This window comes from Kogia breviceps, chromosome 5 (genome assembly GCF_026419965.1).
Source record: "Kogia breviceps isolate mKogBre1 chromosome 5, mKogBre1 haplotype 1, whole genome shotgun sequence".
In the NCBI taxonomy this organism is placed as follows: Eukaryota; Metazoa; Chordata; class Mammalia; order Artiodactyla; family Physeteridae; genus Kogia; species Kogia breviceps.
In genome coordinates, this window is record NC_081314.1 from 95971586 (window position 1) to 95985514 (window position 13929).

Sequence of the window (13929 nt, forward strand, 5' to 3'; positions counted from 1 at the left end):
ATTCTTCAACAGGCTTAGCATAATACATTTGCCTCTTTCAGTTTCTAAATTAACAGAGGTGCTTTTTAAAAAAAATCCATTTATTAGATGGTTAGGACATACTTATCCCACCGACAAGAATCTGATGCACAAAGTCACGGGAGTCTCTTGCTCATTTATTCTCAATGCAGCTGAACGCGTATTTATTGATCACATGTTGAGCTATGCACTGTGGGAGTTAAGTGTACAGCCTTACCTCTCATTTAACCATCGCCCCTGCCGCCTCTGCTCCCCTGCCACGCTGGTGTCGTCCTGTCTGGCAGCACCTGCCCTGCGCTTCCTCAGCCCTCCCAGGCCCACACACTGTACCCCACACACCCATCCTCACTTTCTGTGCAAGTCCCTCTGAACTCCCATTTCTGAGGAGCTATCTTCATTTGCCCCAGCTCCTGTCTCTTTCCTTCCTGAGCACCTGTTTTGGCCACCCACATTTAATGGCTGTGCCATATTTTTTGACACCTGATTGTGTAACAATCATCATTTTCCCGTACAATATATGTATAATGATTCCATATGAACTCCTCCCACAGAGACCCTTGAGGGTAAAGAACATGCCAGATGCTATATTTTCTGGATCTGTCAGAGCAAACCATCCCGTGTTAGACAGGGAGTACGTGAGGAAGTGAACACAGAAACAATACCTCTCTGCTTTCTTAGAATGCTGTTTCTTTACGTTGTTTTGCTAGAAGGCAGAAGAGATATAAGGCTTGAAAAGAAAATATGCAGAGAAGGAAAAATAAGAACCCAGAGGGTTGCTCGGGAGGGGAGGGGAGAAACAGGCAAATTGACAAGGCGATGTAATAAATATAATGAAATCTAAGTCATTTCCAAACAGCTGTCAGTACTAGTCTCAGAACATGTTTTCGTAGCTTTATTCCCCTCTCTGGTTATTTGTTACTGACTCTCATTATTCTCTCAAAATAGAATAGCATAGCACCTTCAGCTCACTAGCTCTCTTTTCCTATCATAACTGGTCTGCTAATTAACCTTAACTCTGAACTCATCTAACCATTTTTCTTTCCCAGTCTATCCCCAAGTTGCCAGCTGCTCCCGTGGTCTCACACTACTACAAACTTTTCCAACCTCAGGTTGGTCTTCAGTGCTCGTTCATAGTCTTGACGTGTCTTAGTCCCACCCAATCCCACAGTGCCCATGATAACTTATTGGTTTCTCTGCAACCCCTATTGATGATGATGAGTAAGGATAGTAATAATAGTTATATATATGTATAAAATGCTTCTATATAGGGCTTCCCTGGTGGCGCAGTGGTTGAGAATCTGCCTGCCGATGCAGGAGACACGGGTTCGTGCCCTGGTCCGGGAAGATCCCACATGCCGTGGAGCAACTAAGCCCGTGAGCCATGGCCGCTGAGCCTGTGCGTCCGGAGCCTGTGCTCCGCAACGGGAGAGGCCACAACAGTGAGAGGCCCGCATACCGCAAAAAAAAAAAAAAAAAAAAAAGCTTCTATATATGTAATGCTTATATATATATTGCTTCCTATGTGCCAGAAGCTAAGAGCATTCTAGTTATTCTCTTAACACACCACAAGCCTAAGAGGTAGGCTTATATTATAATCTCCTTTTTACGGATAAAAAAACTGAGGCACAGATAACATATAGTCTGCCTTGTTTAGATTGTTAACAAAGGTTTTTATAGGGGCTTCCCTGGTGGCGCAGTGGTTGAGAATCCGCCTGCCTATGCAGGAGACACGGGTTCGTGCCCTGGTCTGGGAAGATCCCACATGCCGCGAAGCAACTAAGCCCGTGAGCCATGGCCGCTGGGCCTGTGCGTCCGGAGCCTGTGCTCCGCAACGGGAGAGGCCGCAACAGTGAGAGGCCCGCATACCGCAAAAAAAAAAAAAAAAGGTTTTTATAATATTATATGTATCAAAATGGTGGGACACAATTATCACATTGGAAAGAAGCTGAAGCACAAGAAGACAAGCTCACAGGGTCATTTATTGTCAATGAAGTTGAATACATATTTACTGATCACCTGATTAACTATGCATTATGTTTGTACATTACAGAATGTCCAAGGTCACACTGCTAGCACATAATTGGTGGAGCCAGTATCTGGCTCCAGTCTGGCTTTGGAATCTGGTTCTGGACCATTATACAATATTGCCTCCTAATAATAACTAACCTGATTAAACCTTTGCTACCTGCTAAACACTGTATATGAATTAATTTCTTTAATCCTCCTTGGAGAAAGGAACTATAATGGTCAAATATTATACAGGAAGCAGCTGGGAATGACAAAGCTTAAACAACATGCCCAAGGCCATTCTGCCAGCATGTGGCAGAGCCAGGATTCAAACCTAGGCCTTCTGTCCCCAGAGCCCAAGCTTCTCCATACTGTCCTTCCCGCCATAATCCTAGTCATTCTAAGAAAATGTCTTTGCCTCCTGGTTAACAGAAAGGTCTTCATATGTGGACCCTCCCGAAGTCCCACCTTGCCTACCAATTTCAAAACTTGTTTCTTCTACCCTATCTCAAAGGCAGAGTTTCAAGGTCAGCTCCTCCTCTCACTCCCAGTCTGTGCTTCTCATCTTTCCTGCCTCCCTGAGCCATTAGTCTTTCAGTTTCTTCGATGAACTATCAACAGTTTCTTTTAGTTAATACCTTCTCTTTCGGTCTGTACACAATCTCAAGTCTAAAGCCCTCTCTGAATCCTCCTCCTCCTTCAGCTAGTCCTCTTTTTTGGTACAAATTGGCCTCCAGCCATCAGGCCAGGAGAATGCCTAACCCCAAGCCATGAAGCTAGCAGCCAAGAAGACCTGGGCTGTCTGGTAGTAAGACTGTTCACAGGCTCCACCTTGCACTTCCTGTATTGACTTCCTTCCTAATCTTCTTGGTTCTAAAGCCCAGGATTAATTTCCTAGAAAGCATTCACAGTTCATTCCAACTGTGTCACAGGCTCTGGCTTCTCTACCTCAATAATTCACACTTACATCTTTGATTTCTAGCCTCTCAGAGAAAACACCTTGCCTGGGCCAGCCCTCTGTCTCCACCATATCCGTGGGAAATATGCCAGAGCCCGCATGGTGCCTAGGAACTAGACATTCCTTCCTTTCACAGAAACATCTGGAAAACATATACTATCTTTTCTACTTTCTCACTGTAAGTTCAAATCATTGCAAACGGTTCCTAGCCCCAACACCTAACCTCTCACCACGTTCTGTCCCCTCCACCTGCTACATGTATGGTCTGCTCTCATCCATCCCCCATACTGGCTCAGCGGTCTGGTCTTATCTATAGCCATGCTGACTTCAATTCTCCACACTACAAATATCTGCTCATGCCCTTCTCCTGCATGAACCTCTTTAATAGTCAGTCTCTCAATGTACTCAGGAAGATGTCCGAACCTCTTCCTTCACAGAGCACACAAGACTCTTCCTGACTTCGTCCCTACTTAGTTTTATGGCTCACGTTTCTTTGCTCAATTCTCACTCTTAAAGCTCTACCTACACTGTGTTACATGCCATCACCTGGAACTCACCAGGGACTCTCACCTCTTAGCATCTGTACTACTCTCTCCTCCCAGTGGAGCTCGGATCTCACATAAGCCCCCACTGGCCCTTACTAGTCTGAGAAAGAGGTACTTCTTAGGTGTCTCCACAGTACCCTGTACTCAATATCCATCCACCAATGAAACGGTGTCTTTCCCTCTGTATATCCCATTGGCTTTGACAGAGAACGAGGGCTATATAATGCTCACCACAGTATCTGCAGGGCCTGACACAGAGCCGGGCCCACCGTGGGAAAACACTTGTTCAGGTCTGCTCCCTGCACTCTCTTCCTGTCACCTTTATTGCTTCTCGTTTGCCACTGCTTCTTTTCTGCTCCTTCCTCACCACACCTTGCTCTTTCTTCCTGCCCTGTGACCCTCCATCTCAGAAGTTCCTTGCACCAACTTCAAATAGCATTCTAAAACTACCAAACCAGAACACCTGGCAATTTTACTTGTTTGGAAATACTAGTTTCTAGGCAACAAATGTCAAAATGACTCAATGAATAATTCTGACCTCATAAAGAGAAATAATTATCTATTCCCTTTTCTCTTGTACCCATCACTGAACACTATTTAATCTTCTGTGCACCAGTTTACACACAGCCCTTTAAATTGTAAGAATGAGAATGCATATTTTTAAAAGCAAATATATTAAACTCCATCTAAAATAATCAAAGTTTAAAAAATTATTTTTTCATTTATATTAACTTAAAACGTTTTCTAAACTAATAAAAAAGGTCTGGATGTCTTTCACCATCCTGATCTCTAATTATAACTTAAAAAAAAAAAAACAGAAACAATGGTTCTAGTTAAGAATCAACAATCTCTGATACCTCTAGATGGAAATCTCTTTTTCCTAAGCTACTGTTCTTTACTCTAAAAAGATGGCAAATAATCTTAAGATACAGTTAAATTTAGTATACTTAATAAAGCAAAACTTCTCAGTCTTAATGGTTACAAAGCAAAACTATTTTTCCACAATGTAAAAAAGAATTGGTATTTCTTATTTTAATAGTTACACTGTTTACTGAAGCAGCTTATCCTAGCTTCTGCGATGCCCACCTGCTTTACACTGTGGAATTGAGGTAACTTGTCATTGACCAGATCACACATTTTAAGAAGGTAGGATGTTCCTTATCTATATATTCCCAAATGCTTGGACTACTGTCTTGAATATATTATGTATTTAATGAAAAGTGCTTGAAAATGCATTAACTTAATGATGTTATATCAGACTGAACATTTGCCAAGGAAATTAATCAGAATACATAGGGAGCTATGATACATTTATAGTTTCCGTTTAGAGTTAAGCAGAAAACCATTTGTTTTATACTTGCTTCACACTTGGTAAAATTTTTTTCCATAAGTATATTCCAATTTCCGGACTTAATACACATGATACAAAAGTGCTTATTTGCTGATTCAGAGTCATAACAGTGCCCTGTTCAGAGCATTATACATTCCATTTACATTCCCTGAAAGCTTTTTTAAATTTACCAAATGTATTAAATTCATATTTGTTTTAAAAAGTTCTTCACTTCATAGAATAAACAAAACAAGTTCCTATTTGCATACCACTTGCTTGCATTTTTTTTCCCTTTTGAAAACTACCAAAGTGAGAATATAAATGGCTAGATGTTTTAAGATGAGCCTAAATTCAGTCTTCTTTCCTTCCATTTTTCTCTCAACGCACAGCATGAGAATGGACATTACCCACAAAATACATGTCTACTGAGGCATCCTGTAATATTTTCCTTACAACCTAATTTACATAAATCTGCTCCCTCTGCTGGCCGCATTTTTATCCTCTAGCATCCTATTTAAATAAAAAGGCGGGCTTCCCTGGTGGCGCAGTGGTTGAGAGTCCGCCTGCCGATGCAGGGAACACGGGTTCGAGCCCTAGTCCGGGAAGATTCTACATGTCGCAGAGCAGCTGGGCCTGTGAGCCATGGCCGCTGAGTCTGCGCGTCCAGAGCCTGTGCTCCACAACGAGACAGGCCACAGGTGAGAGGCCCGCGTATCACAAAAAATAAAAATAAAAAAATAAAAAGGCAATGCTTTATACTATAAAGAAAACAAAAGCTCCTCTATAAAAAATTATAAACCAAATAAACCTGGAAAATCACTTAAGAAGCTCTTTTACATCATTAAGGCATGGCATTAGCTGATTTTAGGGAGAAGCAGTCTTCCAAGTATTGAATTTTCAAATATAGTGTCATTTTGCCCCAAAGCAAGATTCTTAACTCTACTAAGACCATTTCTCATTAATTCAGTTCCTTTTAACCTGAAATCTCCACAGTACTTTGCAACGAGTATCTAACCAAGCCTTCCATAATTACATGAACAGCATTATGTAGAGTGGGCAAGCAGGAGGGAGCTTGCCTCACTCATACACATAGTGATTTGTCACAGCAGCAAGAGTTAATGGCAAAATATGCAATCAACAACAGGGGCTACACAGTGCTACCCATATGCCCACACTACTTTTTCTTTCACCTTCTTTTTTCAAAGATGGAAGTTACTTTGCAGACATATGTAAGAAATTCTGTTTTGATTATTATAATAAAGTTCTTTATAATATGAAATTTGGGTACATTTCACTAATAAGTTCTAAATATATTTTCTAATAAGAAAAATCAGTGCTGCTCTAAGAACCTCCTGGCTACTTTAATTGCTACTTCCCAATCATGAACCACGTTGTAACTTGCAAAGCATGTATTGCATATATTAATTTATTTAATATTATACAATCCTGTTAAGTGGGTGTAATTAAGCCCACTTTACAGCTGAGTACGAGGAGCCTCAGATTTACATAATTTTTCCAATGTCATCAAGGGGCAAAACAGGGACACAGTCTAAAGGCTCTGACTTTAATCCCAAAGCACGACTACTTTCTTCCACTTAACTGCATAACTGATTTTAGCTTTCAGTCAATACATTTATTTTGAGAGGAAAACTAATCCATTTCATAAGCCTTTTTAAGCGTTCTTTTAGTGGCTTAGCATTTACTTAGCTAGAGAATCCCCAAATTTACAGTCATATTTAAAATAGTCCTTTGTATGGTTTTAGACATACTACATACATTGGGGAAGGGAGGCAATCAGGGAACAAGAAAGCATATGTATCTGTGACTCAGTGTACTTTGCTTCACTTTGCATTTTGTAAATATTGATGTTGCAGCTCCTAAAGTGCTCTCAGAAGTAGTTATGACTGATAGCCCATGAGTGCTGTGTCTTTCAAAACAAATATGCTTTACTGATGGAGAGCACGTGCATCTCCATCTAATTATTCTGAGAGCCAGGGTGGAACAAACAACATGATTTCTCAACTCAACTCAGCATTCTACGTTGAACACAATAGGCAGGTTACAGTTTAACACATACCATGAAAGCTTGTCATTTCCATGAGCAACGCGACATGTAAGGGAAGGGCATTACAATTCTGCCATATAATCCTAGAGAAGCATAAGACTTCCTGTGGTTATTGCAAGTATTTTTAAGTATAAACAAAAATTCAGAACATATTTATTACAAAAAGAGGTTTTTAACATATGTCCAAGTATTTACTGCATTTTAAAATATATAATAATATATACAGTTTTAGGATAAAAGTACATTTGGGCAAGAATTTGAAAAAGAACCAACTGGAGTAAATAAAATATGCTTGTTCACCCCAATTTTAGGGGAAAAAATAAATAAAACCCGTCACTGTCTGATGTGTACCCAAAGTCACAAGCTAACAGAAAATATCAGGCACATTATTTATATCCTGTTAAAGCATTTCTCAAACTAGAAGGTAAGCCTCATTGAGGAGTGACAGAATTCTGCTTGCAGCGCTCTCCCAGCTGTCTGGATTCAGTGACTACCAAATCTGTCCCTGAAAGGCACGCAAATTCCTCCTCAGCTCTTACGTTGCTCCCCTAGGGAGACCTCCTGATCCCAAATCAACCTTTTGAGGACCTACTAATGCACTAGGATTACGAGAGATGACACTGATTATAAAAGATGAGTTGGACCAATAAAGGACTTGTTGAGATAAGATCTATATAATAATGAAACAATTTGGGAACTAGACAGCACACAATAGAGTGCAATAAACATGGTCCAAACGATCAGGGAATATTTAGTATGCAATAATAAGACATTCTCAGCACCCAGATACTTGGCAATTATAATAGACATTGGAGAATTCATACAATTCTCTTTATTCACTTTGATGATCCCAATTCGTCCCAGTGTTAACCCTTTAACTAATGGCTAAACTTACCCACATCACTGAAGACACTGCCAGGGGTGAACTCCAGGTTCTGGGATTTCCCTGTCACTGCAAACTTTGCCAGCTCTCACCTAGCTTCTCTTACTCTGGGCACCAGCAAAAATAGCCCTTTGAAAAGATCCTGAAAACAACTATTCAGATCCTCGTTGTCTTGTTATTTAAGACTGGGTTAGGGTCTGCAACTTTCCACAGGATGAGGTACCTGGAAGGAAGTCAGGTGGCTGGCTATTCCTGAAACCTCAGGCTTGACTTAAGAAGAATTGGCTGGCACTTTATGGGAAAAAGTGATGCTTAAGGGAACACAGAACTGGAATTTTGTTGGCATTCACACAGAAACTGGTCAATGATGATCTGAGACAGGTGTAAAGTGTGGTAATATTTTCATGCTTCTCATATTCATTTTTCTCTTGCTTGTAGAGTTTTTGCATCAAGAAATGGGAACTATGGAACCAGTAATAGTAGCAGATTCAGAGTAAGGAGGCCCAGCATCTAGTCCTGGTTTTCACCTCACAAAAAGAGAAAGATTCAAAACCAGACCCGAATCAAGGACAAAATTAGTAACTGATTAAGGAGGAAAACTGTGGAAGGTCTTCAAGCATCAGAACCTTGGTCTAGATGACCTTGAAGACCCATTATTACCATTCTCTGCTATGATTTTTGCCTCCATGTCTCCAGCCGAGACCAGGCTGTACTGCAGAGTCCCCCCTCTCCTGTATATAGGCCTTCCTTCCCCTCTCTCATCTCCTACCAGGAAGATAAAGACACAATAAATCAGCTTTCACAGCCCCTCACATAGCATTTACACTGGTGACAATTCACCTGTATAGGTAGGTCTTTAAAAAATACAGCTGTTTTGTATATTTCTTCCCACACTGCTTTTCTCACAGTCTATGCCAACCCCTTCTACCATTAATTAACACTGGATTCTATAATTTGAAAATTGAATACAATTTTGAATTTTGTATATCTTCATTAAGTTGTTTTTCATTACTGACATTTTAAACATTTTCCATGTGCTTCTTAGAATTCTATATTAAGGAAAAATAACTCTTCCAACTTTTAAATAAGACTTCCCAACATCTTTTTAGAGAGTGTATAGGAAGCATTTTTTTTCCTTAAAAGAAAAAGTCAATTTCTAATAGCTTCAATTCAAGGCCATGGAGGTCCCTAGTAATTTTTTTTACTTTATAAATATTTGAGTGTATGCTTTTTTATGGAGATGTTAAACTCTCAAAGACCAGGAGATTCAGATTGCTAACAGGTTGGTTAGGATTAAATCACCTTTGCCTTACTTTTGCATTTATTAAGAATCACATAAGCCTGGAGAATCTGGAGCAAAACTCTGCCTACGACACTGGAAGATTTGAACACCACAATATGCAGCTCAGACAGGTAATAAATGTGGCTAAATCTGAGACTTTAAATCCTGGGTCTCTTCACATCAATCCAAACCATTCATGTGCCAAGAGGGGAACGAGCTGGAACAACTGAAGAGCTCCCTGGTGATGGAAAGATTAATGGGGAATTATAGGTACCTAATACATGAATAGTAGACAAAGGGGGCTGTCCTTCACCACTGAAAGTGCTAAATTATTAACTGTGCCAAGCCCAGGCAACTACTGTCACTATTCTTTCAACATCTAACTTCCAGACAGTTTAAGATGTTTACTTTTCTACCTAAAAATTACCACTGGTTTATAGTAATAGAAATCTAGTCATCATATATCCATTTAAATATGTTATACCTAATATTTAGGATTTACAAAGTCAAAAAGAATGCTGTGTAATAGAAACAATAATAAACACTTCCATTTCAGACATTTACTTTCAATTTAGTTAACTACATTTTTATTGTAAATAAGGAAAGACTTGTAATTTAAAACTGAAAATAGAATTTTCATGTGCACAAAGTATGCCTTTTATCATTTTCTCTCTGGACTTAATCATACATCAGGACACTATTCTAACTACAATCATTAGTTCATTTAATCCTCAAAACAACTCTGTGAAGTAGGAAGTCTAATTATCCACATTTTACAGATAAAGCAGCTGAGTCCCAGATGGAAATTTGCCCAGGGTAACAGCCAGGAAACTGGTACAATGGACACCAGGATTCAGACTCAAGTGGTCCAGCTGCCATACTATACTGCTGTTCAATACTTCTTGTCCATACATAGATGGCTCTAGAAGCATTTGGGAAAATGATAAACTCTGCAGTTGTCGCAATGCATTTTTAAAAATGGGATTAAACTAAAAAGGTTCCTATTGAGTCCTCTGAAGATCAAGAGGGCCTCAGTAGTAAAACATATGATGTTTACCTTTGTCAGCTTTAATCTGTGATTTTCTTTTTCAAGTGACATGCACCATGTACTGCTAAAGTGACTTAGTATAGTTTAACCTTCCTGTAATTAGCATTATGAGCCTGTACCACAATTAAATCATTGCCTTACCTCAGTAGTTTATAAGATTGTATTATTAAATATCCTTGAGTTCATTGAATGATTTTTATATAAGAAGTAAATATTAACAGACAGAATACAGATAAATATTTTGTTGGGTGATTTTACCCCCCACTCTTTGGCTGATTAGTTAAGTATTTCATAACTAAAACTTGCTTTACTTAGTATTCCCCAAATATCCTGGAGTCCATATGTTATAACAACTTTCAAAAATTCTGAGATTCGTCTAAGAGTTATCTCTGCTACCAAACGGTTATATGGAACCCTAAATCCTAATTTCTCCTCTGTTACTACAGATCTCTCACCCTGGGTAGGATAAAGCAAAGTATGTGGGAGGTGCAACAGGTGCAAGAGCTATAACTACTTCATTCATAAATGTGACAGTATCTGAACCACAACCACTACCGAACTTTGGGAATTCTGCAACTATAATTCTCAAATCCTGTCTGGAATGCTCCCTAAACATACTGCAGTCAGAAATTACTGGCCAGGTACCTATCATCAAAAAAGATGAAATTCTTTTAAACACATTAAAAAGGGAACAGGGGGGGCTTCCCTGGTGGCGCAGTGGTTGGGAATCCGCCTGCCGATGCAGGGGTCACGGGTTCGTGCCCTGGTCCGGGAAGATCCCACGTGCCGCGGAGCAACTAAGCCCGTGAGCCATGGCCGCTAGGCCTGCGCGTCCGGAGCCTGTGCTCCGCAACGGGAGAGGCCACAGCAGTGAGAGGCCCGCATACCACAAAAAAAAAAAAAAAAAGGGAACAGGGGTGGGGGGAAGAATGGTTATTCTTATATAAAAATTGGACTCTACTACTGCTAAAATGGAGAGAGGCAAACCAGAAGATTTCTCATGGTTGTTTCTAGACACTGGATTCTACGAGATATAAATTTGGGTTGGCTAATAAAACTGCACATTAGAACTGAAAGGGACCTTAGAAATCACAGACCAACCCCATCAATTTAAAGATCTGTAAACGTAAGTTCACAAAAGGTTGGGATTAAAATTAAATCTTATTCTCTGAGTTGGTATAAAGTTTGGTCCCTTTTGAGCAAATTATTATCATTATTATTAGGGTATTTTGGTTTGTTGTTTACTGAATTACAAACCTGAGATTGCTTTAAAGTTGTGTTATTAGTAAGACAAATGAGAAAACCGCCATTTAAAAAATTCAGAATTGCCAGGTTTATTTACAATCAAATAACAGAAAGAACTCTTTCTTTCTCTTCCTCCATTTTCAGCCTATGAAATGAACTGGATCAATATAGGAAAAGCTTCTAAAGGGCAATTTTATTCTATTATCCTAATGAAAGAAATCACTGCAGAATGGAACAGCCAAGAAATGATCTGTTTGAGAGCAACTTACAATTCTCCAGGTTCCTTGCTATTTGAAAGAGTAAAATATCTCAAAGACAAAGCATGTACCAACAAAAAACCCTAGTGGCCGCAAAATGTAGGAGAGCAAAAACCTGCACCGAGAGTTAACTGAAAATCAATCAATAAAGACAAAAATCAGGAAAGTTGAATGAAGGATTCCATGGTTTGGGGGACTTTTGCCCAAAACACAGTATTAGTCAAAATGCTCTGGGACACAGGGAGTATTTCTGTAAGGCATTACTTACAGCAGATAGCAAGCAATCAGAAAAGTGGAAATCAGTATCCATTACTCATGGCAGGATAACCTGCATTATCCTCTTCCAGATGCATCACTGGCGAGAGTGGATGAAGAAAAATGAAGGCTGAGAAAGAAAGGAAATGGTGTTTCTTTTACACATAACTTTCAGCAAACTTTGATGAGTTTCAATCCAGGATGAGTTTTCCTCCCTCTCCTTCCTTCAATTTCTTTTAGAAGAATCATCTTGGTTAGGTTGTTCAAGTGTGACTTTGCAACTAGCCTAATGTGGTCCCAAATTACCACCTTCAACATTCCTTGCAACAAGCACCTGATTAAATACCCTCTGGTTAAGCAGATCGAGGTAGCTTTACGCCAGTTCCAAGAACAAGAACCTGTCAAACTGACAAATCAGTATCTTTACCCTGTCGGGTACTGTCTTCTGTCAGGACGGTTTCCTATTTCTTAAAACTTGCTTCTCCACTTTGGTAGCCTCCTATCAATCTATATAAGGGCCTGGCTCCTAAAGCATGTAAATTCTTATTTTCCATTCTCCTTTTTCTCCGAAGATTACACCGTTGACCTGATCTAGCAGGAAGTTACCTGGGAGACATTTGCAGTGACCCTACCACAGAATTAGAACTGCATTTCTACCAGAGCCAATTTTAATTTCTAAAATGCCTACATCAGTTGCGGGTGTTTTAAAACAACTCATAAAAAAGGATCGCCACTACTGTGGTGCTGCTTCCCCCCACCCCCGCCCTTTCTCCACAGTCAGAAAGAAAGATGAAAGGCAGGAAGTAGCCTAACTATCAACAAGCAGTTTTCCTTTGAAGACAGATAACAAGATACTGCAGTTAAAAGTATATCTGTAATTGCAAATTTACTCTTCTTGAACAAATTCCAAGTACAATATCTGCCTTTGATCTTGGAAAAGCATTTTTCTCACTGTTCATAGCTGACACTGATAGTTCAGTTAGGCACCCCTGCTCCCAAATATGGGAAAAATGTTCCCTGAAATTCAATCATGTGAGTTATTAGCTTTGAGCCATCAGCTTAGAAGTAGCTGTTTATGCTCTGCCACTGCTGCTGCCTGGGAGAGTTCTGCCTGCTCTGACGATGTGAGGACTTGTCATAGTAACGGCATCCACCTGACCACCTGTGTGATGTCAGACTGTCCTGGAGAGTCATTCAGCATCTCCTTGGACAGGGACCATTATCCCAGTAAAACATAATTACAGCTATGAGAAAAAAGTTTGAGGACCTTAAACCTAAATTCTGTTTAAGGTTTTAAAATGAAATCCATTCTCAACCTTCATTTTCTATTTCAGTAAAAGTCTAATGGTAATATGTGGCTTCAATAATGAAGCAAGTCTATTTTAAAACAATAAAAATATTCCTAGTGTCTCCATGGTCCATTTTAAACAATTAGAGGAGATAAATACCATAGCATTGTACCATTTATTCAAAAATATTTTCTTAACTTCAACAGCTATTGGTTGTGGATCTCTTAATATAAGGAGGAAACAAGAGACATTAACGTGGTAAAATTATGGGGTTAAGCTCTTATCTTTGGTAATTAATAGCCCTTAAAGCTCAATTAGTAGAGAGAAACAGTAGTATCTAACTGAACGCTAAGAAACATTTGTAATCCTAGGTTAAAATCCTCCATTACAACAATAGGATTTTTTCAGGCAATGAGAAAAAGAACACCCTCCATGGAAAACAGCTCACACATACACACACACACACGCATACACACATACACTCTTAAAGTGTAGAGCTGATATATTGATAAGATACCAGAGAACTGCTATCTGAACTTGGATAGTAAAGTATTCCATGCTCTCATAAAATATGATTTTGATTGAACATGACCCCAAAAGCCAAATCTAACTTTTGAGATTCTTTGAAAGTAGCATTAACCACCTAAGCATGTGAACACACAGTGACTCACAGTATCTGCACGTAACATCCTAGGTAGCAGAATTAAGGAACGATAATCATGTCACTCTGTCAGCATCAGGCAAATG

At 39.5% G+C, this 13929-nt stretch overlaps 1 protein-coding gene across 17 annotated transcripts in view; it reads right to left on the minus strand.

The window, feature by feature from the left end:
- Nucleotides 1-13929, minus strand: part of BBX (BBX high mobility group box domain containing) — a 292190-nt gene that overhangs the window by 106814 nt on the left and 171447 nt on the right. Inside the window, exon 1 of one of the 17 annotated variants that reach the window (XM_067034710.1) lies at nt 236-258. The exons of the other annotated variants lie outside the window; for them this stretch is intronic. The gene's annotated coding sequence lies outside the window, so the exon portion shown is untranslated. Of the gene's footprint in view, nt 1-235; nt 259-13929 lie in introns of those variants that run through there. 17 annotated transcript variants of the gene reach the window in all.